Source organism: Oncorhynchus mykiss, chromosome 6 (assembly GCF_013265735.2).
Source record: "Oncorhynchus mykiss isolate Arlee chromosome 6, USDA_OmykA_1.1, whole genome shotgun sequence".
NCBI classification, from domain to species: Eukaryota; Metazoa; Chordata; class Actinopteri; order Salmoniformes; family Salmonidae; genus Oncorhynchus; species Oncorhynchus mykiss.
The window spans coordinates 46336425-46357965 of record NC_048570.1 but is presented as its reverse complement, the minus strand read 5'-3'; the positions used below and the strand labels follow the sequence as shown (position 1 = coordinate 46357965).

Here is a 21541-nt window from a genome sequence, read left to right as displayed (position 1 = left end):
GTTTAGGAGTTGTTTCTGGGTTTTCTGTATTCATAGCTCTCCGTTTATCTGTGTTTTGTCCACAGATTAGTCGCAGCGCACTCGTTCTCTTCATCCTACCGATGATGCAGGTCGCAGAAAAGCAGTACCCCGCCTGTATGTCATGTGTTGTCTATATGGATGGAGATTGATTGGTCGCATTTTTATTCTTCAATAGCATCAAAATATTGATTGGTCGCATTTTTATTCTTCAATAGCATCAAAATACGTGGTTCACCACCAAATGCTATTTGGAGAACTGCAAAAACATACGACCCCAGCCATTCATTATCACAGAAATATTAGGTTTAAAGTTCTGTGGAACAGTATGTAATGTCAACCACTACTCAACCGTATCATAAATGTAACGTTACTAATTTACTTGTGGAATCGCTCATACAGTGCAACTTGAAATAGATCCATGATACACACTAACAAGTCACAACAAAGCCAACTTCAAATTCCGACATCCAGTGGCGGATGATAGGCGACATGGGCAACCGCCCAGCTGCACCCGGCGCCCGCACAAAAAAAAAACATTCGGAATGGTGGCATTTGTGCAATCAGTTTTCTATCGCTTATTTTCAGGTCACGTCACTGTGTGGGACCGTGGGTCGATTAACCTTGTCGGAATTGGCGCCCTGATTCTAGTTTGTGAGCTAGGCAGGTTACTACTTCCTGGGAAGATCTCCCACTCAGAAGTTGAGATGATGAAGCCGGACTAGGAGCAAGGGTATCTTTCAAATAGCGCACCTCTAACTTTGTACAGTACTAATGCAATTAGTTGTGCAATTTAGTTTGTGTTTCTTGTTTGCGGTGCAATAGTGTAATAATCAGGTTCTTTTCTTTATAAGTGTGTTATTCTATTGTGTATTTGTGTGATATAGGACTTGTGCAATTTAGTTTTATTTGTGTGTTTTCTGTTAGCAATAGGGTAATAGTGTAATAATTTGATCCTCTTTTTATTTGTATTTATATACTACAATTTGTTTCTATTTGTCTTGTACTTTATATTTCTGAGTTGTATTTTTGTATATATGTTTTTATTTATATAGTTTTAAATGTTATGATTATCTATTTGTGTTGTTCCAAATGGCTGGTTGTTTTTTGGGGGAGGGGAGCGGAGCATACAAGCTAGAACCGCCACTGCCGACATCCATAGCATGTGAGTTTCAAGTTTGGGGAAGCAATTTTTTTTCTCACCTTTACAGGCATCTATATCCACCTTTATCAGGCACTTGTAGACAGGCAATCCGGACGATGCTGGACCAATTGTGCACCGCCCTTTGGGACTCCCAATCACAGCCGGTTGTGATACAGCCTGGAATCGAACCAGGATCTGTAGTGACGCCTCTATAGCACTGAGATGCAGTGCCTTAGACCGCTGCGCCACTCGGGAGCGGTCATATAACTCAATCACTGTTAGCGAAACAGACCTTTCTGAACAGCGACCACAACTTTGGTTTTAGAAGGAGGGGGGAATCATTATTATTATATGCATATTTTTTTATCCAGTCAGAAAAACACTCCAAACCACCTACCCGACCGCTCGGAGGCGTTTTGTATCACATTCCAATGATGAAACTAAGGGGGACAAAAATGCAATTTCAGAATGTTTGGGGTGGTTCTGAACAATGCATACCTGAGCTCAGTGAAAAACTAAGCCTAATCAGAGACGTTTCTTCTCCTTTCTTTGCATAGGAAATGTGGCCTTTGATAAACACATTTCATGCAGTTCTACTATGCTTTATATGACTGGAGACATAAGCAACATATTTTTGAGTACAACAAATTAGTAGCCTACTCTATTGACACTGACAAACAGATCAGTAAAAACAACCATGTCTTAATCTTACCTGACCAAATTCACATAGAAATGGGAGTTAGAGATCTACCATTCCACTTGAAACCAAGTTGAAGAAGCGGTAGATATGTTCTATGTGTGCTATTTCTATGCTTCCTGTTCTTACATTTTGTTTTTGTGTCTTTTACTTTCAGTTTTGTACACTCAGCTTCAAACAGCTGAAACAACAATCTTTTTGGTTGCGGAAAATACATTTCACAGCGGTTTAGATGGTACAATTATTCTCTACACTATACTAGCTTATTTTGTCACACAAACTGAAATTCGGCAAACTATTAGAGTTTAAGCAGCCAGGAAATGCGAATGGGATTGGAATGATTTTTGTCTAAATTTTGTATAGCCTACGTTGACATTTTCTGTCTTGAGCTAGTGTATGGCGCCTGCCATACCCAACTGTAACCCCTCTTGATACCCCTCTTGATGTTCATGGTGACAGTAGTCAACCCCCTTCAAAGGTACATAGACACATTATGTGCATTTGCTGAAAAGGCTGCTTCTGTTAAATGTTTCTGACACAGATACTAGCCCTACAGTGTTGCTAAATAAGTCTTACTTCCTCCAATTAACCTTATAATATTTTGAGATTAGCGGGTGTGTGTTTGTTTAGGCCATCAGCGTAAGAAGCATATGGCGCGTGTAGTCCGAGGGAGGGAGGGAAAGGACCAGAAATATATCACTGCTTTAAAAGGATTTGCAGAATTCTTGATCCTCTCCTTCCATGTTGAGCCAGTAAGCTGTGTAATTGCTGAATAGGATGTATTATAAACGGTTCATCACCATGGAAATGGTCATAAATAGGACAGGGTTGATATCTAATTAAAAGACTAATAGGGTTAGTCCAGTGGTTAGCCAACCTGGTCCGAGCTTGGTGTGTGCAGGCTTTTGTTCCAGCCCACCACTGGCTGTTTTGTCGAGCAGTTGATAAGTTGAATCAGGTGTGTTATTGCTGGGCTGCAGTAATATTCTGCACACCCAGTAGCTCTCTAATCGATTATGTGAAAGTTGTGGAAGTTTAAGGAGCTTTATGGCCGTCATTGATTCTGGCATTTGACTTTAGTGTGTGCATTTGATTTCTGCGGCTTTTTTCCCTTTGGTAAACACTCAAGTGCATTTGTCTTGGAAAGGCGGGAAGGAAGGGGGTAGAGATCACAGATCAGAAATGCCCTTTCTCTGGGCAGAGGAGGAGGAGTGAGGCTGTATTTTCCTGGTGTGTTAGGCCAATCTGTGACCTTTCACTGGAGCCGTCTGTCTGTCCCTGATTCAGAAAGAGATGTGATTGGTGGATATCAGGCAGAATGAGATGTGGTTAGAGCTACTTCAGAATGAGATGTGATTGGTTGAACAGCAGGCATACCTACATGGCAGGCTTTCTGCTGGGGTGGAGGTTGTCAAGAGGAAGAATGCTACAAAAGCTGAGAGATATGAGTGAAGGAGAGGGGGAGAGAGAATGGATGGGGGTAGTGAGGGAATAGCGAGATGGAGGGGGAGTGAGGGGAGGAGATGGGGACTCTGACCTACAGAAAGGACTTCTGGTGTGAACACCTCCTCCCCTTCCTACCTCCTCCCTCGGCTCCCCTCTGAGATATGGAAGTCAGAGTTGTGGAATTGGTTTCCATGACTAATTTTCTCTCTAAGGAGAGAGAGAGAGAGTGTGTGTGTTTAGCACTCTGCGTGGTCCTTTTTCGGGCTCCCAAGTGGCGAAAGTGGCCTCTCTTGCATCTCAGTGCAAGAGAGGTGTCCCTACAGTCCCTGGTTCGAATCCAGGCTCTATCACACCCGGCCGTGATTGGGAGTCCCATAGGGCGGCGCACAATTGGCCCAGCGTCATCCGGGTTTGGCTGTGGTAGGCCGTCGTTATAAATAAGAATTTGTTCTTAACTGACTTGCCCAGTTAAATTAAATAAAGGTTAAATAAATACAATTTCAGAGGTGAAAATGTACATCTGTTATTGACCAGCATGTTGAGAGGGATAGAATATGTTGGGCTATTATCAATATCACTCTACTCATTCACACACAGCTGTTCATTCTCTCTCTCACACACACACACACACACACACACACACAGCATAATATTGCTATTATTTTGGGGACCCTTAAAGATGTTGTCGAAGGAGGTGTTTTTAATTTGTCATTCTTCACTTTAAGTGTTTCATTGTCTGTCTCTGTCATAATGGTTGTTAGTTTAATTGCAGTACTGTCAGTGTCTCATCATTCTTAGCAGTTGTTTTCTCAGTTACTCACTGTCAACGTCTGCACTGGCTGCCTACCCACACTACTCTCTGCTACATGCATATAGATTACTCCTTTTCATTTACTCTCCAATGGAGTGATAACAAGAGGAGGAGAGATGTTTTGGAGATTACAATCAGAGATAGTCTATTACAATTATGAACTACCTTCTTGCCCACATGTGCTGTTGTTGTCTGTGCCCAATAATGTTTGTACCATGTTTTGTGCTTCTACCATGTTGTGCTCCTGCCATGTTGTTTTGCTACCATGTTGTTATGTTGTGTTGCTACTATGCTGTGTTGTCATGTGTTGCTGCCTTGCTATGTTGTCTCAGATATCTCTTTATGTTGTGTTGTCGGGATGTGTGTTTTGTCCTATATATATTTTTTATTTTAGTTATTTTTAATCCCAGCAGGAGGCCTTTTGCCTTTTGGTAGACCGTCATTGTAAATAAGAATTTGTTCTTAACTGACTTGCCTAGTTAAATAAAGGTTACATTTTAAAAACATGAAATTGACGTGGTTTCTCCTCTCTTAATGCATGTTTTTCACAATACAGTATGTTGTTTGCTAAAATGTCATAAACAAGGTGATGGCTCATTCCCACATGGTTGGGGTATTTTACTAATTTATGTACAGTATTATGCAGAGTAGGTATCCAAACCAGTCAAAAGTTTGGACACCTACTCATTCAAGGGTTTTTCTTTATTTTTACTATTTTCTACATTGTTGAGTAATAGTGAAGACATCAAAACTATGAAATAACACAAATGGAATCATGTAGTTACCAAAAAAGGGTTTAACAAATCGAAATATATTTTCAATGAGATTCTTCAAAGTTGCCAACCTTTGCCTTGATGACAGCTTTGCACACTCTTCTCTTGGCATTCTCTTAACCTGGAATGATTTTCCAACTATCTTGAAGGAGGTCCCACATATGCTGAGCACTTGTTTGGCTGCTTTTCCTTCACTCTGCGGTACAACTCATCCCAAACCATCTCAATTGGAATGAAGTTGGGTGATTGTGAAGGCCAGGTCATTGTATGCAGCACTCCATCACTCTCCTTCTTGGTCAAATTGCCCTTACACAGCCTGGAGGTGTGTTGGGTAATTGTCCTTTTGAGAAACAAATGATACTCCCGCTAAGCCCAAACCAGATGTGATGGTGTATCGCTGCAGAATGCTGTGGTAGCCATGCTGGTTAAGTGTGCCTTGAATTCTAAATAAATCACTGACAGTGTCACCAGCAAAGCACCCTCGCACCATCACACCGCCTCCTCCATGCTTCATGGTGGGAACAACACATGCGGAGATCATCTGTTCACCTACTCTGCGTGTCACAAAGACAAGGTGGTTGGAATCAAAAATTGCAAATTTGGACTCATCAGACCAAATGAAAGATTTCCGCCAGTCTAATGTCCATTGCTTGTGTTTCTTGGCCCAAGCAACTCTCTTATTCTTAGTAGTGGTTTCTTTACAGCAATTCACACAGTCTCCTCTGAACAGTTGATGTTGAGATGTGTCTGTTAATTGAACTCTGTAAAGCATTTATTTGGGCTGCAAGGTGCAGTTAACTCTAATGAACTTATCCTTTGCAGCAGAGGTAACTCTGGGTCTTCCTTTCCTGTTGCGGTCCTCATGAGAGCCAGTTTCATCATAGCGCTTGATGGTTTTGGCGACTGCACACATTTCCGTATTGACTGACCTTAAAGTAATGAGGGACTGTCATTTTTTCTTTGCTTATTTGAGCTGTTCCTGCCATAATATAGACTTGGTCATTTACCAAATAGAGCTATCTTGTCACAACACAACTGATTGGCTCAAGCGCATTAAGAAGGAAATACATTCCACTCATTAGCTTTTAACATGGCCCACCTGAGTGAGAAGCAGTCTAAGGCACCGCATCGCAGTGCTAGAGGCGTCACTACAGACCCTGGCTCGATCCCGGGCTGTATCACAACCGGCCGTGATCGGCAGTCCCATCGTCGTTTTGGTTAGGGGAGGGTTTGACCGGGGTAGGCCATCATTTTAAATAAGAATATGTTCTTAACTGACTTGCCTAGTTAAATAAGGTTAAATAAATTTTTAAAAAACATTTAAATGCATTCCAGTGTGTAGACACATGTAATCTTTCTCTCAGGGTTGGTCCAGTCATTTCAGCAAGCCATGACATCCAGATTGTTTCAGATTGTTCTGAAATTGTTTCTGTAGTTAGAATCAGATAAGATTAGTATTCCTGCAATATTATTCAATATTATTTTGTTTTAAGACCATTTGGATTCATATAATATTCAATAAATGATTAAGACGTGAGGAATCCAAATAAATGGTCAAAAGCCATCCACGGACCCCCCAAACCCCACACCAAGCCCACCCTAATGGCCAGTATACAGTATATTTTCCCTATGTTTGACAAGTAGTATGAAGCTGCGCCTTAGAGTATTGATTATTTATACTATGTACAATAGGTGTTTCTTTCCCTTCCTGTTCAGATAAATTGAAGTCACTTGCATTTCCTCCATAAATGAATGTGTAAACTGTTCATGCTACTACCACAACCTTTTATCCTTTTTGTGGGTCTCTTGTGTTTATCAAATGGATCATAACATTTTATCTGCAACTTTGGTTTGAAAACCAATAGCTTTTTCTCATAATGAAAATAAATTGTAGTCATCCTCAAAAGTCAAGCCAGTCCTCCATGAAAGCAATTCAGTTTGTAATTCTCTGAGCAACCTAATGCTTCAACCAAACTCCCCTTGAATAGTCAAACAAGTGGCAGCTCTCTGAGAGGGGCTTTCCCTATGGCGCAATTCTCATATGAAGCCCAAATATTTTAGGACAACCCTAATAATACAATTATAAACCTTTGCATGTCAGTCTCATGTTTTTCAATAACATTACTAGAAAACATCTCTATATGTTGTGTTACATTTACCATTAAACCCAACCCAATACCATTACCATTGCAAAACACCATACAGCAGTAGTCACCAACCGGTTGATCTGTAAGGCATTCCTAGTCGATCACCAAACATTTCTAAAAAAATCAATTAAAAAAAAGGATAAAACCTCAGGTTCCTATTTTTGTTTGCGATAAGTGGACTTGATTCAGCAGCCCTAGGGCGGGGAGGGTAAAGTGTTTCCATTTTGAACCATTTCATGTGTCTGAAGGTAGAACTCCAGAGAGTCAAGTCAAGTGCATCTATAGGCCTACAGCTGATCAGATAGCTCAGATCACCGTGTGTGCACCGTTTCCTCGAGCCATAGACTGTAAAAAGAAGCCTCGAATGCACAGCGACGTTGATACTGTGAGATTTCAAAACATTTAAAACCATGACAAGCTAGAGACTCAACGAATACAGGAAAGAGCTGCTGTTTTTATGAGTAGCCTAAGATCATGTTTAAGTTTGAATTCAGTTCAACATCTTTATAAGCCATAAAATGTGCGTTCTTCTTACTTCCACCCATGCTACAACCCAGTGGTGGAAAAATAACCCAATTGTCATACTTGAGTAGTCAAACTATTTGGTTTTAATTATACTTAAGTATCAAAAGTAAATATAATTGCTAAAATATACTTAAGTATCAAAAATAATAGTATAAATAATTGCTAATTAAAGCAAACCAGACAGCCAGGAGCTTTCTCCTACACTCAGACATAATTTACAAATGAAGCATGTGTTTAGTGAGTCTGCCAGACCAGAGGCAGTAGGGATGACCAGGGATGTTCTCTTGATAAGTGTGTGAATTAGGCAATTTTCCTGTCCTGCTAAGAATTCAAAATGTAACGAGTACTTTTGGGTGTCAGGGAAATGTATGTAGTAAAAAAAGTACATCATTTTCTTTAGTAATGTAGTGCGTAAAAGTAAACGTTTTCAAAAATAAAAAATGGTAAAGTACTGATAACTAAAAAAAAACTACTTAAGTAGTACTTTCAAGTATTTTTACTTTACACCACTGCTACAACCTGCACCACAACTACAATGAATGAGGATTAACGGGAGTGGCAATAGTAGGAACAGTGGTATTTAGTGCGAAAAACCTTGCATTTTCACACATATTTATGGGGGGAAATGCATGTGACTTCAATGGCTAATTTCTCTGCACCATATTCACTGATAATACACTTAGTGTGTTGTGAATTCTGTACTGAATGTTTTGTAATTTAAAAAAATGGTATATCTGCCCTAATTTTGCCTGACCCCAGGAAGAGCAAGGCAGCAGCTTATGAGGATCCATAAGAAATATAGTATGAATAAACAATATTCCAAGCTGCAGCTTCATACTACATGTCAAACAGAGAACTAATACTGTATACTGTCTGTTGGGGTGGGCCTGGTGTGAGGTGTGGGGGGTCCCTGAGTGGCTTTTTATTTTTCATTCTTCATGTCTTACTCACATTTTTCCCTAAAAATTAGTTGAAATTGAACAAAGTATTTGACCTCCACAATTCTTTATTTCACTGTTAATATTACAGAACTTTTGTTTTTGATTCAGAACTTAATATATCCATTTAAATCAGAAAATAAACAGAAATGGCATTGACAAAATGGACACCCTATACTTAATATTTGGTAGCACAGCCTTTGGTCAAAATATCTGCAATCAAGCCCTTCCTATAACCATCGATGAGCTTGCTGCACCTCTGTACTGACAGTTTGGCCCACTCCTTTTGTGCAAAATCCTCAATTTCTCCCAGATTAGAAGGGTGCCTTCTCCTAACTGCTGTTTTCAGACCTCTCCACAAGTTTTCAATTGGATTTAGATCTGGACTCATTGCTGGCCACTTCAGAACAGTCCAGTGTTTTGTCTTGAAACATTCCTGGGTGCTTTTTGAAGTGTGTTTGGTGTCATTGTTCTTCTGGAAGACCCATGACCTTCGACGGAGACCCTCCTTTCTGTCACTGGGTCCGACATTGTGCTCCAAAATGCCTTGGTATTCACCTGATTTCATGACGCCATGCACACCTTCAAGGCACCCAGTGCCAGAGGCAGCAAAGCAACCACAAAACATCACTGAACCTGCTCCATGTTTGACTGTGGGGAAGGTGTTATTTTCTTTGAAACCTTCATTTTGTTTTCTGTAAACATAGAGATGGTGTGCTTTACCAAAAAACTCTAATTTGGTCTCATCTGTCCACAGGACATTCTCCCAGAAGGATTTGGGCATGTTCAGGTGTGTTTTGGCAAATTGCAGTCGGGCTTTCTTATGTCTTTCTCTCAGCAGTAGGGTCCTCCTGGGTCTCCTACCATAACCCCCTTTCATTGAGTTGGAGACGGATGGTGCGAGTTGAAACTGTCACACCTTGTGTCTGAAGGTCAGCTTGAATCTGTTTGGCAGTTGACCGAGGTGCTTTATCCACCATTCGAACAATCCTTCACTTCAATCTTCCATCAATTTCTCTCTTGCTGGCCAAGTTCAGTGAGGTTGGCTACAGTGACATGGGCCTTAAACTTCTTGATAACATTACATATGGTGGAAACAGGAACATCAAGGTCTCTGGAGATTTGTAGCCTTGAGATTGTCCATGCTTGGTTACAATCTTGTGTCTGATCTCCTCAGATAATTATTTGTTTTTCTTTCTTTTGTCCATGCTCAGTGTGGTACACACAGTGACACAAAAAAAGGAGAACAAGTCCTTTTCTCTATTCAAACTGGTTGAATATGTGATTTTTATACCGCAAGCAGCTTCAACTCACCACAGGTGAGGTCAATTCCAAAGTAAATGAGAATCACCTACTTGAAATCTAATTATTTCTAGCTACTTCTAGAAGGTGCCAATAATATTGTCCGAGCCATTTTAGGATTTCTTTGTGGAATTAACTAAGATTTAGTAAATTATTCATTTTTTAAAATATATTTTTGTTCAACTGCACACTGAAGACATTCATATGTGGATACCAAAATAAGTTTTAATTTCAACAGTTGTCTGGATTATTTGAAAAAAGTGCAAGGGTGCCAATATTTTGGGCCACGACTGTATATGAATCTATAAATTAACAATTAAATGAATATCGCCAATTTGGGTGCAATCAATTAGCTTAATTTCTCAGAGATCATATTATATTTCAACCAAATAATGTTGCAGGAATGCAAATCGTATCGGTTTCTTACAGAACCTCTTGTGCTTTTTGAGGTGGAACGACCCCCTCAGTGCTGCATATTGTGGTGGCTGTCTCTTTGTTTACATTATACATTTTGCGGTAAATGCTCTCATCTGCTCCTGTGGTGTCTGTTTAGGGTCCAGGGGAGCTGACAGGATACAGGGCAGGCGTTGGAAACTGACTAATTGACTTGAGCACGTTTTAGTAAGTGGCCTAGCAGTAGTGATTAACATGTTATGGGTAAGCAGGAAGGATCTATGTGCAAATGTATTTGTGTCCGGAGGCAAAGTACATAGTGGGCGGGGCCTATGTCTGTGACAGAATGTAAACTTTCTGCACTCCCCCTCTCTCACTCAGTAACTTTCCATACACCTAGTTCCTATCTTACTTTCCATTGACCCAAACATATACATTCATTATACATGTAAAGTAATCAATAAGTTCTAGTATGGTAACACAAATAAGTATATTTCAAGCTAGAATCCAACAGAGGCTAATCCTGGGGGTACAGTGTGTGTGAAGGTGTGTGTATCACCAGCATGTTTTCCTTCTGATTTATACCCCTACAAGGGACTCTCCCTTCCTCCATGACTGTTTGTCAATGCATGGGCTTGCCACACCGTGTCCACATAATGATGTCGGGGATTCCGGTGCACACCTTGCAATATTGAAACGTTCCCCTTCTGCTCTTCCTCTCTCAACTCTTTGCTGTTGCTTATTTCCTTAGCTGCCCTGTCCTATTCTTCTCCTCTGGGTCAGTAGGAATGGCATTGAGCTTTCTTTCAATATGAATCACTCTCTAGAGGAGTTCTGTGGGTTGATACAGCTTAACAATGACAGAGGCAGGAAAGGTTAGGCAGCATTGTAGTAGTTCTAACACCAGCTATTCTGTTTTATTTACCACATAATTATGTTTCTGTATTCTGTATTGACAACACTAGACTGTATCAGCAGCTAGTAAATGCTCTCTGTCTCTTCACAGTTTTCATCTCTTATTCTGAGAAAGAGCTTGTGCTGTGTGAGTGTGTGTGTGTGTGTGTGTGTGTGTGTGTGTGTGTGTACTGTGTGTGTGTGTTGTAGATATATTTTTGTGAAGAGCTGTCAGGCTACAGGATATAAGAGGTCATATGTAAGGGTCATATGTCTGGTTGGTGTGATTGATATAGAAGCTTGAGTGCCTAAAGTCACACAGTGAGAACACAGGGATGGAGTTCACAAGATGAGTGTCATAGGCTCTGGTAAAAGGTATTGCACTACTCTATATAGAGAATAGGGTGCCATTTGGGACGCATTCGAGATCTCACAGGACCACTTCACAATACAACATGGTCTGTCCATTACAGTCTGCTGGTCTGCTGCTGCTGGTATTCACTGTTCAAGACATTTTCATCTCCTGTCTGCCTCCAATCACACTGAATGTGAAGCAGGGGGACTGAAGCTTTGTTGTTGAGGCTAGAATCACACTGTCATGCTGCACTATGTGTACAATGGTGTTTTCGAGTGTCACGATTCAGAATACAGTCCAATTAAAGTATGTTTTTTGTTTATTCAATTGACGTCATGCAGACATAGGTTTTGAGGGAAAATGTTAGTATTTTTCTCGATCTTAGATATATGGACTGTGTCTCAGAGGCCTCTGTGGATTCCCTTTTCCCTTTTTGTCTTTCTTTCTTTTTTCTCTCTCTCGCTTGCTACCTCCCACTATCTCCTAATGAGCTGTCAGTATGTGGGAGAATCATTCAGGAGCAATGAGACATCCTCACAGGTGAACACACACACACACACAGACATACACACACATACACACACACACACACACACACACACACACACACACACACACACACACACACACACACACACACACACACACACTGTATATACACATAAAAGAGAATCCCTTCTATTAGTCTGTGATGTTAATGGTGATATTTTTTGCCACATTTTTGTAGTTAATTACCCACCTTCTAAATCTCAGCAGTCAATAACTGATATATCTACTCAACAGGGGATGCAGGAAACAAATTACCAAATGGGCTCCACAAACCTAATTAGCTGTTTATCAGTGTTCCTCAAGCTACTGCTGAGTTCTTTGGGAGTGTGTGTGTCGCTGTACTTTGAGAGGACATGAAGGTGAGTTGTGTAGTGTGCAGGGAAGAACCAGATCATTTAAGATGGACCAAAGATATTTAAAATGGTTTCTCTACCCATAGCTTTGATTCACCCTCACCTGGCACTCCTCACTCATGCTTTTCTTATTTCAGCTGGATGCCCTGACCACACCAGTGTAGATACACACAGGAGCTACACACATACAGTACTGTAGGTATCGAAACTTGGCAAAACTAAGGTGCCCTTGACTGGATGTAGGTGAGTTAATGACCACCTAGGGAGTAGCTACGACCTACATAGTAATCTATAAACATCAATATCTGGGACAGTCTTAGAGCTACAACTGTCTGTCTGGGAACTAGACTGGTATCTTCAAACATTCCCAACTGTGTGTGGGAATATTGAGTAATTGCACAACTACTACAAAGATTAGCCAAGGCAAGCGGAGGTAGTGAGGGCATGAAGCTATGTCTTTACAGTACATCCTACTGGCCTATTACTCTGCTGTGTTGTAATATCAATAGCATATCAGCATAATTGGGTAGACAGAAAACATATGGCCTGTATAACCTACACATAACCTCTCTTCTGTGCATCAGACCTGGGTTCAAGTAGTAATTGTTCTCTTTCAAACATCCTGAATGTTTGCTTGAGCCAGCCTATTTGAACCCATGATATGAATGAACGAAGCAATTGATCATGTGACACCATTAATTCCAATGTGAAGATTCAAAAGCGCATTGGAAGCCAAATTAAATCAGTTAAAATGGCTGCCCATGGAGACATAAAATGCGCAGTTTGAGCTAAACCAGGAAGAGACGTTGCAGGCTAGCTCAGTGCTGCCTCCTCTCATTGAGTAACTCAAGGCTGACCGGGGTACTGCAGGCTGGCATTATTTTATTTATTTAACCTTTATTTAACCAAATTCTTATTTTACAATGACGGCCTACCCCGGCCAAACCCTCCCCTTAACCGGACGACGCTGGGCCCATTGTGCGCCGCCCTATGGGACTCCCGATCACGGCCGGTTGCCCAGGATCGATTAGAAACTAAATTGTCCTTAGAACTTTGTGCAATTTTGAAATAATCTGTTCAAGGACATACATCTGGTGTAGTATAAGCAATTATTGCAACCATGTTTGCTTTCGATTTTTTTATTTTATTTAAACAAATATTGACCACGAAGATCACTATTTTTCTATTTACTATAACGGGGATCCTGTTTTCTGCTAACAATGCCTGCAGTACCGCGGTTGGCCTTGAACTCCTGTGGCTTCAATGAAAGGGAGCAGTCATTCTCCCCTGATTTGAACACATGTCTGGGCTGGATGGATGGATGGAGAAAGAGGGATGATAGAAGAATAGAGGGATGGAGTAATGCGCCATATGGCTTTGTGTCTATTTCTGGCCTCTGCTTGGTTTGATATTAGATTATATTAATAGATTACAATATAATATCGTTATGAATCATAGGCTTTGTCCCAAATTGCACCCTGCTACATATATAATGTGGTGTACTACTGTGTCACTAGAACTATTACAGTGAAAGGGAATATTTAATGCGGACTAAACCTTAGAGTTAGCAACTGCATATTAATGTTATCAGTCAGCGGATAGTCCTCTATGTGGGAATTTATGTTAGAATTGGAAAATGATCTGCCAATCTGGATTTTTTTTGTATGAAGCTGTTAATTGGAATTTGAGGAGTTTGGGATCTACAAACTTTGGACCTGCGTCACAATTCCTGTACGAAGTTAGTGTGTTGATAATGGACAGTATTGTGTGTCGCTGTGTGTGTGTGTGTGTGTGTGTGTGTGATTTTATATATACACTGCTCAAAAAAATAAAGGGAACACTAAAATAACACATCCTAAATCTGAATGAATGAAGTATTCTTATTAAATACTTTTTTCTTTACATAGTTGAATGTGCTGACAACAAAATCACACAAAAATTATCAATGGAAATCAAATTTATCAACCCATGGAGGTCTGGATTTGGAGTCACAATCAAAATTAAAGTGGAAAACCACACTACAGGCTGATCCAACTTTGACGTAATGTCCTTAAAACAAGTCAAAATGAGGCTCAGTAGTGTGTGTGGCCTCCACATGCCTGTATGACCTCCCTACAACACCTGGGCATGCTCCTGATGAGGTGGCGGATGGTCTCCTGAGGGATCTCCTCCCAGACCTGGACTAAAGCATCCGCCAACTCCTGGACAGTCTGTGGTGGATGGAGCGAGACATGATGTCCCAGATGTGCTCAATTGGATTCAGGTCTGGGGAATGGGCGGGCCAGTCCATAGCATCAATGCCTTCCTCTTGCAGGAAGTGCTGACACACTCCAGCCACATGAGGTCTAGCATTGTCTTGCATTAGGAGGAACTCAGGGCCAACCGCACCAGCATATGGTCTCACAAGGGGTCTGAGGATCTCATCTCGGTACCTAATGGCAGTCAGGCTACCTCTGGCGAGCACATGGAGGGCTGTGCGGCCCCCCAAAGAAATGCCACCCCACACCATGACTGACCGACCACCAAACCGGTCATGCTGGAGGATGTTGCAGGCAGCAGAACGTTCTTCACGGCGTCTCCAGACTCTGTCACGTCTGTCACATGTGCTCAGTGTGAACCTGCTTTCATCTGTGAAGAGCACAGGGCGCCAGTGGCGAATTTGCCAATCTTGGTGTTCTCTGGCAAATGCAAAACGTCCTTCACGGTGTTGGGCTGTAAGCACAACCCCCACCTGTGAACGTCGGGCCCTCATACCACCCTCATGGAGTCTGTTTCTGACCGTTTGAGGTCATTTTGCAGGGCTCTGGCAGTGCTCCTCCTGCTCTTCCTTGCACAAAGGCTGAGGTAGCGGTCCTGCTGCTGGGTTGTTGCCCTCCTACGGCCTCCTCCACGTCTCCTGATGTACTGGCCTGTCTCCTGGTAGCGCCTCCATGCTCTGGACACTATGCTGACAGACACAGCAAACCTTCTTGCCACAGCTCGCATTGATGTGCCATCCTGGATGAGCTGCACTACCTGAGCCACTTGTGTGGGTTGTAGACTCCGTCTCATGCTACCACTAGAGTGAAAGCACAGCCAGCATTAAAAAATGACCAAAACATCAGCCAGGAAGCATAGGAACTGAGAAGTGGTCTGTGGTCGCCACCTGCAGAACCACTCCTTTATTGGGGGTGTCTTGCTAATTGCCTATAATTTCCACCTGTTGTCTATTCCATTTGCACAACAGCATGTGAAATTTATTGTCAATCAGTGTTGCTTCCTAAGTGGACAGTTTGATTTCACAGAAGTGTGATTGACTTGGAGTTACATTGTGTTGTTTAAGTGTTCCCTTTATTTTTTTGAGCAGTGCAAAAGTTTGGGGTCATTTAGAAATGTCCTTTTTTTTTTTTAAGAAAATCACATTTTTTGTCCATTAAAATAACATCAAATTGATCCGAATTTTTTTTAATTAAATTTTTCATTTCACCTTTATTTAACCAGGTAGGCCAGTTGAGAACAAGTTCTCATTTACAACTGCGACCCACAAGTGCGACCTGGCAGTTGCGACCTACAGTGTAGACATTGTTAATGTTGTAAATGACTATTGTAGTTGGAAAGGGCAGTTTTTATGGAATATCTACATAGGCGTACAGAGGCACATTATCAGCAACCATCACTCCTATGTTCCAATGGCACGTTGTGTTAGCTAATTCAAAGGCTAGTTGATCATTAGGAACCCCCTTTGCAGTTATGTTAGCGCAGCTGAAAACGGTTGTTCTGACTAAAGAAGCAATACAACTGGCCTTTTTTAGACTAGTTGAGTATCTGGCGCATCAGCATTTGTGGGTTTGATCACAGGCTCAAAATGTCCAGAAACAAAGGACTTTCTTGAAACTCATCAGTCTATTCTTGTTCTGAGAAATGAAGGCTATTCCATGCGAGAAATTGCCAAGTAACTGAAGATCTCGTACAACGCTTGGTACTACTACCTTCACAGAACAGCGCAAACTGGCTCTAACCAGAATATAAAGAGGAGTGGGATGCCCTGGTGCATAACTGCACAACTGAGCAAGATGAAAAGTACCTTAGAGTGTCTAGTTTGAGAAACAGACTCCTCACAAGTTCTCATCTGGCAGTTTCATTAAATAGTCTCAATGTCGACAGTGAAGAGGCGACTCTGGGATGCTGGCCTTCTAGGCAGAGTTCGTCTGTATAGTGTCTGTGTTATTTTGCCCATCTTAATCGTTTCTTTTTATTGGCCAGTCTGAGATATGGCATTTTCTATGCAACTCTGCTTGGATTAGCTATCACAACGTGCCATTGCAACTCAGGAGTGATGATTGTTGATAATGGGCCTCTGTACAATGTAGGTATTCCATAAAAAATCAGCCGTTTCCAACTACAATAGTCATTTACAACATTAACAATGTCTACACTGTATTTCTGATCTGTATTTCTGATATTATTTTAATGGACAAAAAATGTGCTTTTCTTTCAAAATCAAGGACATTTCTAAGTGACCCCAAACGCTTGAACAGCAGTGTGTGTATATATATATATATATATATATATATATATGATAATGGACAGTAATAATCCATTGAATATTCATGTTATTCAGGTCTATGACTGTGGAGAAAGTGAAACTGACAGAATATTAATACAGTGCGTTTTACTCTTGAATGTCCTGTTGAAATTAGGCTATTAGCATTCCACAGCTCGCCTTCCCTTTGTTAGTGCAGAGTTGTCTTTCTCTCTCGCTATTTTGTTAACACATATTTATGTTTCTCTCTTTGCTCTCCCTCTATTCTCTCACTCCCCCCTCGCTTATAAGTCACATGACAACCCTGTGACATTCATCTGACATGAACTCTTAATACAATCACATTACAATGATACAACTATGACATAAAAGCGTGTAACAAAAATTATTATAAGGGTACAGTAGTATTATACGCTTTTCTGGCTAATACTTCTTTAAACTCAGTGAGTCAGACACACCACATGACTCCTCTCTAGGATCATTAGTCTACTGCTTTAATCAGATATTATAATGACTGTATGTGTTTCACCTCTCACTGTTACGTTGTTAAGCTTTCTGTCATTTAATCCACAACCTAGCTCTACACGCTGCGTCTTACACAAACAGGCATCCATGCATACAAGCCCTGAGTGCCTGCCGGTTTCAGCCAAGCATGAGAGTGTGTGTGTGTGTGGGGGGGGGCTGAGGAGGAGGAGGAGGAGGAGGTGGTGTGAGAGAGAGAGAGAGAGAGAGAGAGAGAGAGAGAGAGAGAGAGAGAGAGAGAGAGAGAGAGAGAGAGAGAGAGAGAGAGAGAGAGAGAGAGAGAGAGAGAGAGAGAGAGAGAGAGAGAGAGAGAGAGAGAGAGAGAGAGAGAGAGAGAGAGAGAGAGAGAGAGAGAGAGAGAGAGAGAGAGAGAGAGAGAGAGAGAGAGAGAGAGAGAGAGAGAGAGAGAGAGAGAGAGAGAGCAGTTGTGGTTGTGACTGGGGTGTACCAGGGGTAGTTGAGCGAGTGGGTGGATCTCCCATCAACTAGGGAAAGGGGGATACCTAGTCAGTTGTACAACTGAATGCCTTCAACTGAAATGTGTCTTCTGCATTTAACCTATCTGAATCAGAGAGATGCGGGGGGCTGCCATAATCGACATCCGCATCTTTGGCGCCCGGGGAACAGTGGGTTAAATGCCTTGCTCAGGGGCAGAATTACAGATCTTTACCTTGTCAGATCGGGGATTCGATCCAGCAACCTTTCAGTTACTGGCCCAACGTTCTAACCACTAGGCTAAAAGCCGCCTACTGGAGCACACTTAGCCAAAGCCCACTCCGATAATTCTTGAGCATTTCTCTGAGGTCACACAACTAGAAGACAGCTCAGGGAGAGAGGGGGAGGTAGATAATGGAAAGAAGGAGAGGAAAGAAAAAGTGGTAAGGCCTGAGGAGATATTGTGCCAGGGAGAGAGGTGGAGGGAGGGAAGTTGAGGGAGAAAGGGCTCAGGGTGAGAGGAGGGAGGGAGGGAGGTTGAGATGGCTCAGTGTGAGCAGAGGCGGAGGAAGGGAGGGTGAGTTAGAGAAGGGAGAGAAAATTAGTGGTAAGGTGTGACGAGATATCGTACCAGATAGAAAGGGGGAAGGTGGATGAAGAGATGAACCCAGAGTGTTGGAAAGCTGGGAAAAAAGGTGACAGGGAGGCAGGAAAGGTGAGGGGCAGGGAAGATGGGAAAGAGGCAGTCAGAGAGGCAAAGGGAAGAAGATATGGCTCAGGGGCCTATAGAGTCTAAGAGATAGCTCTTTGGTCTCACACACACACAGCTTTCAGATTTGGTATCTGAGCCAAGGCCACACACACACACACACACACACACACACACACACGCTCACAGACAGATACACTGACACAGAGTGTATCTGCACACACACATTGAAGGTACTGAAATAGCACCAATATTTTTATCTCAGTGCAGAGTGGAAATGGACAGAGAATATTAATCCTTTCTGTGGAGATAAAGATGATTCAGGCTGGCACTACATCTGTTTTCAACAGTCAGATTGTATTGTAATATGCTGACCAGATCGGGCACGCGCATGCTCCATCGCAAGCATGTTGATTTTGTCCATCCACACCAGACGCGATCAGGACACAGTTTGAAATATCAAAACAAACTCATGAAACGCATGAAACATTCATTTCAATTTAGCTAGTACATTTTTCCAGGGATATAGACATTGGGTTGTTATTTTACCTGAAATGCACAAGGTCCTTGACTTAATCCACAGATAAAAAAGTAAACCTAGTTAGTTTCTAGTAATCTCTCCTCCGTCAGTCTTCTTCTTCTTTGGACTATACAGTCGTGGCCAAAAGTTTTGAGAATGACACAAATTTCCTCAAATTTTGCTGCTTCAGTGTCTTTAGATATTTTTGTCAGATGTTACTATGGAATACTGAAGTATAATTACAAGCATTTTATAAGTGTCAAAGGCTTTTATTGACAATTACATGAAGTTGATGCAAAGAGTCAATATTTGCAGTGTTGACCCTTCTTTTTCAAGACCTCTGCAATCCGCCCTGGCATGCTGTCAATTAACTTCTGGGCCACATCCTGACTGATGGCAGCCCATTCTTGCATAATCAATGCTTGGAGTTTGTCAGAATTTGCAGGGTTTTGTTTGTCCACCTGCCTCTTGAGGATTGACCACAAATTCTCAATGGGATTAAGATTTGGGGAGTTTCCTGGCCATGGACCCAAAATATCGATGTTTTGTTCCCTGAGCCACTTAGTTATCACTTTTGCATTATGGCAAGGTGCTCCATCATGCTGGAAAAGGCATTGTTCGTCACCTAACTGTTCCTGGATGGTTGGGATAAATTGCTCTCGGAGGATGTGTTGGTACCATTCTTTATTCATGGCTGTGTTCTTAGGCAAAATTGTGAGTGAGCCCACTCCCTTGGCTGAGAAGCAACCCCACACATGAATGGTCTCAGGATGCTTTACTGTTGGCATGACACAGGACTGATGGTAGCGCTCACCTTGTCTTTTCCAGACAAGCTTTTTTCTGGATTACCCAAACAATCTGAAAGGGGATTCTTCAGAGAAAATAACTTTACCCCAGTTCCCAGCAGTCCAATCTCTGTACCTTTTGCAGAATATCAGTCTGTCCCCGCTGCCCTTCTTGACACTAGGCCATCCTCCAAAAGTCTTCGCCTCACTGTGTGTGCAGATGCACTCACACCTGCCTGCTGCCATTCCTGAGCAAGCTCTGTACTGGTGGTGTTCCGATCCCGCAGATGAATCAACTTTAGGAGACGGTCTGGGCGCTTGCTGGACTTTCTTGGGCGCCGCCCTGAAGCCGCCTTCACAACAATTGAACCGCTCTCCTTGAAGTTCTTGATGATCCGATAAATTGTTGATTTAGGTGCAATCTTACTGGCAGCAATATCCTTGCCTGTGAAGCCCCTTTTGTGCAAAGCAATGATGACGGCACGTGTTTCCTTGCAGATAACCATGGTTGACAGAAGAAGAACAATGATTCCAAGCACCATCCTCCTTTTGAAGCTTCCAGTCTGTTATTCAAACTCAATCAGCATGACAGAGTGATCTCCAGCCTTGTCCTCGTCAACACTCACAGCTGTGTTAACGAGAGAATCACTGACATGATGTCAGCTGGTCCTTTTGTGGCAGGTCTGAAATGCAGTGGAATTTTTTTTTGAGGATTCAGTTCATTTGCATGGCAAAGAGGGACTGCAATTAATTGCAAGTCATCTGATCACTCTTCATAACATTCTGGAGTAAATGCAAATTGGATGATACAAACTGAGGCAGCAGACTGTGCAAATTAATATTTGTGTCATTTTCAAAACTTTTGGCCACGACTGTATATGGCGGTTGGCAACCAACTTTAAGGTGCATTACCACCACCAACTGAACTGGAATGTTGACCTCATTTCATCTTTCAATTGCCCACACTCCTAAAAACCAATAAGATGATGGGAGAGGCGGGACTTGCAGCGTGTCAACCAAGTTCTATTTTAGCACCTGGCTACGCAAACGCTCCTAAGCAGTTTTGATGAAATTATTGAATAACATGTACTGTATGTGTAAGTTTATTTTGCAACGCTCACGCACGTAACGCGAGTGGTGTGGTCCGCACGTAAGCCACCAGAAAGAACACGCAATAACCAAATATGAATAATATCACTCCAGTAAAGATAAATTGTACTCCACAGTACATACCCTTTACCTGTCGTGATGAAATTACATGTTTTTGTCAATATAAATGCCATTGCCAGTGGAGTGGAGTGTAGTGAGGCTAGAACATGACAGATCTTCCAACAACACTATCTATCACTACATGACTGTGTGTGTTTCTGAGATAGTGTCTTGGTAGTACTGTCTGAGAAATGCTGTTGTGTTCTCCCTTCAGTGTTGATCTTCAACCCCAGTCTGACACAACCTAGTGTTTGTTCCTGTCAGACAGTGGAGGACAAACCACTTGTGTGTGTGTGTGTGAGACAGAGTATTAGACAGCTTGTTCATTGTTGTATATATGAGTGTTTGTGCACGCACACACACACACACACACACACACACACACACACACACACACACACACACACACACACACACACACACACACACACACACACACACACACACACACACACACCACTGGGGTAGATGTATTCTGTATGTGATGAACAAAC

At 41.9% G+C, this 21541-nt stretch overlaps 1 protein-coding gene across 4 annotated transcripts in view; it reads left to right on the top strand.

Moving 5' to 3' along the window:
• The window catches only part of apba1a (amyloid beta (A4) precursor protein-binding, family A, member 1a), a 96862-nt gene that overhangs the window by 2017 nt on the left and 73304 nt on the right, over positions 1-21541 (top strand). The window contains exon 2 of one of the 4 annotated variants that reach the window (XM_021606632.2): positions 10355-10422. The exons of the other annotated variants lie outside the window; for them this stretch is intronic. The gene's annotated coding sequence lies outside the window, so the exon portion shown is untranslated. The remainder of the gene's footprint in view (positions 1-10354; positions 10423-21541) is intronic. 4 annotated transcript variants of the gene reach the window in all.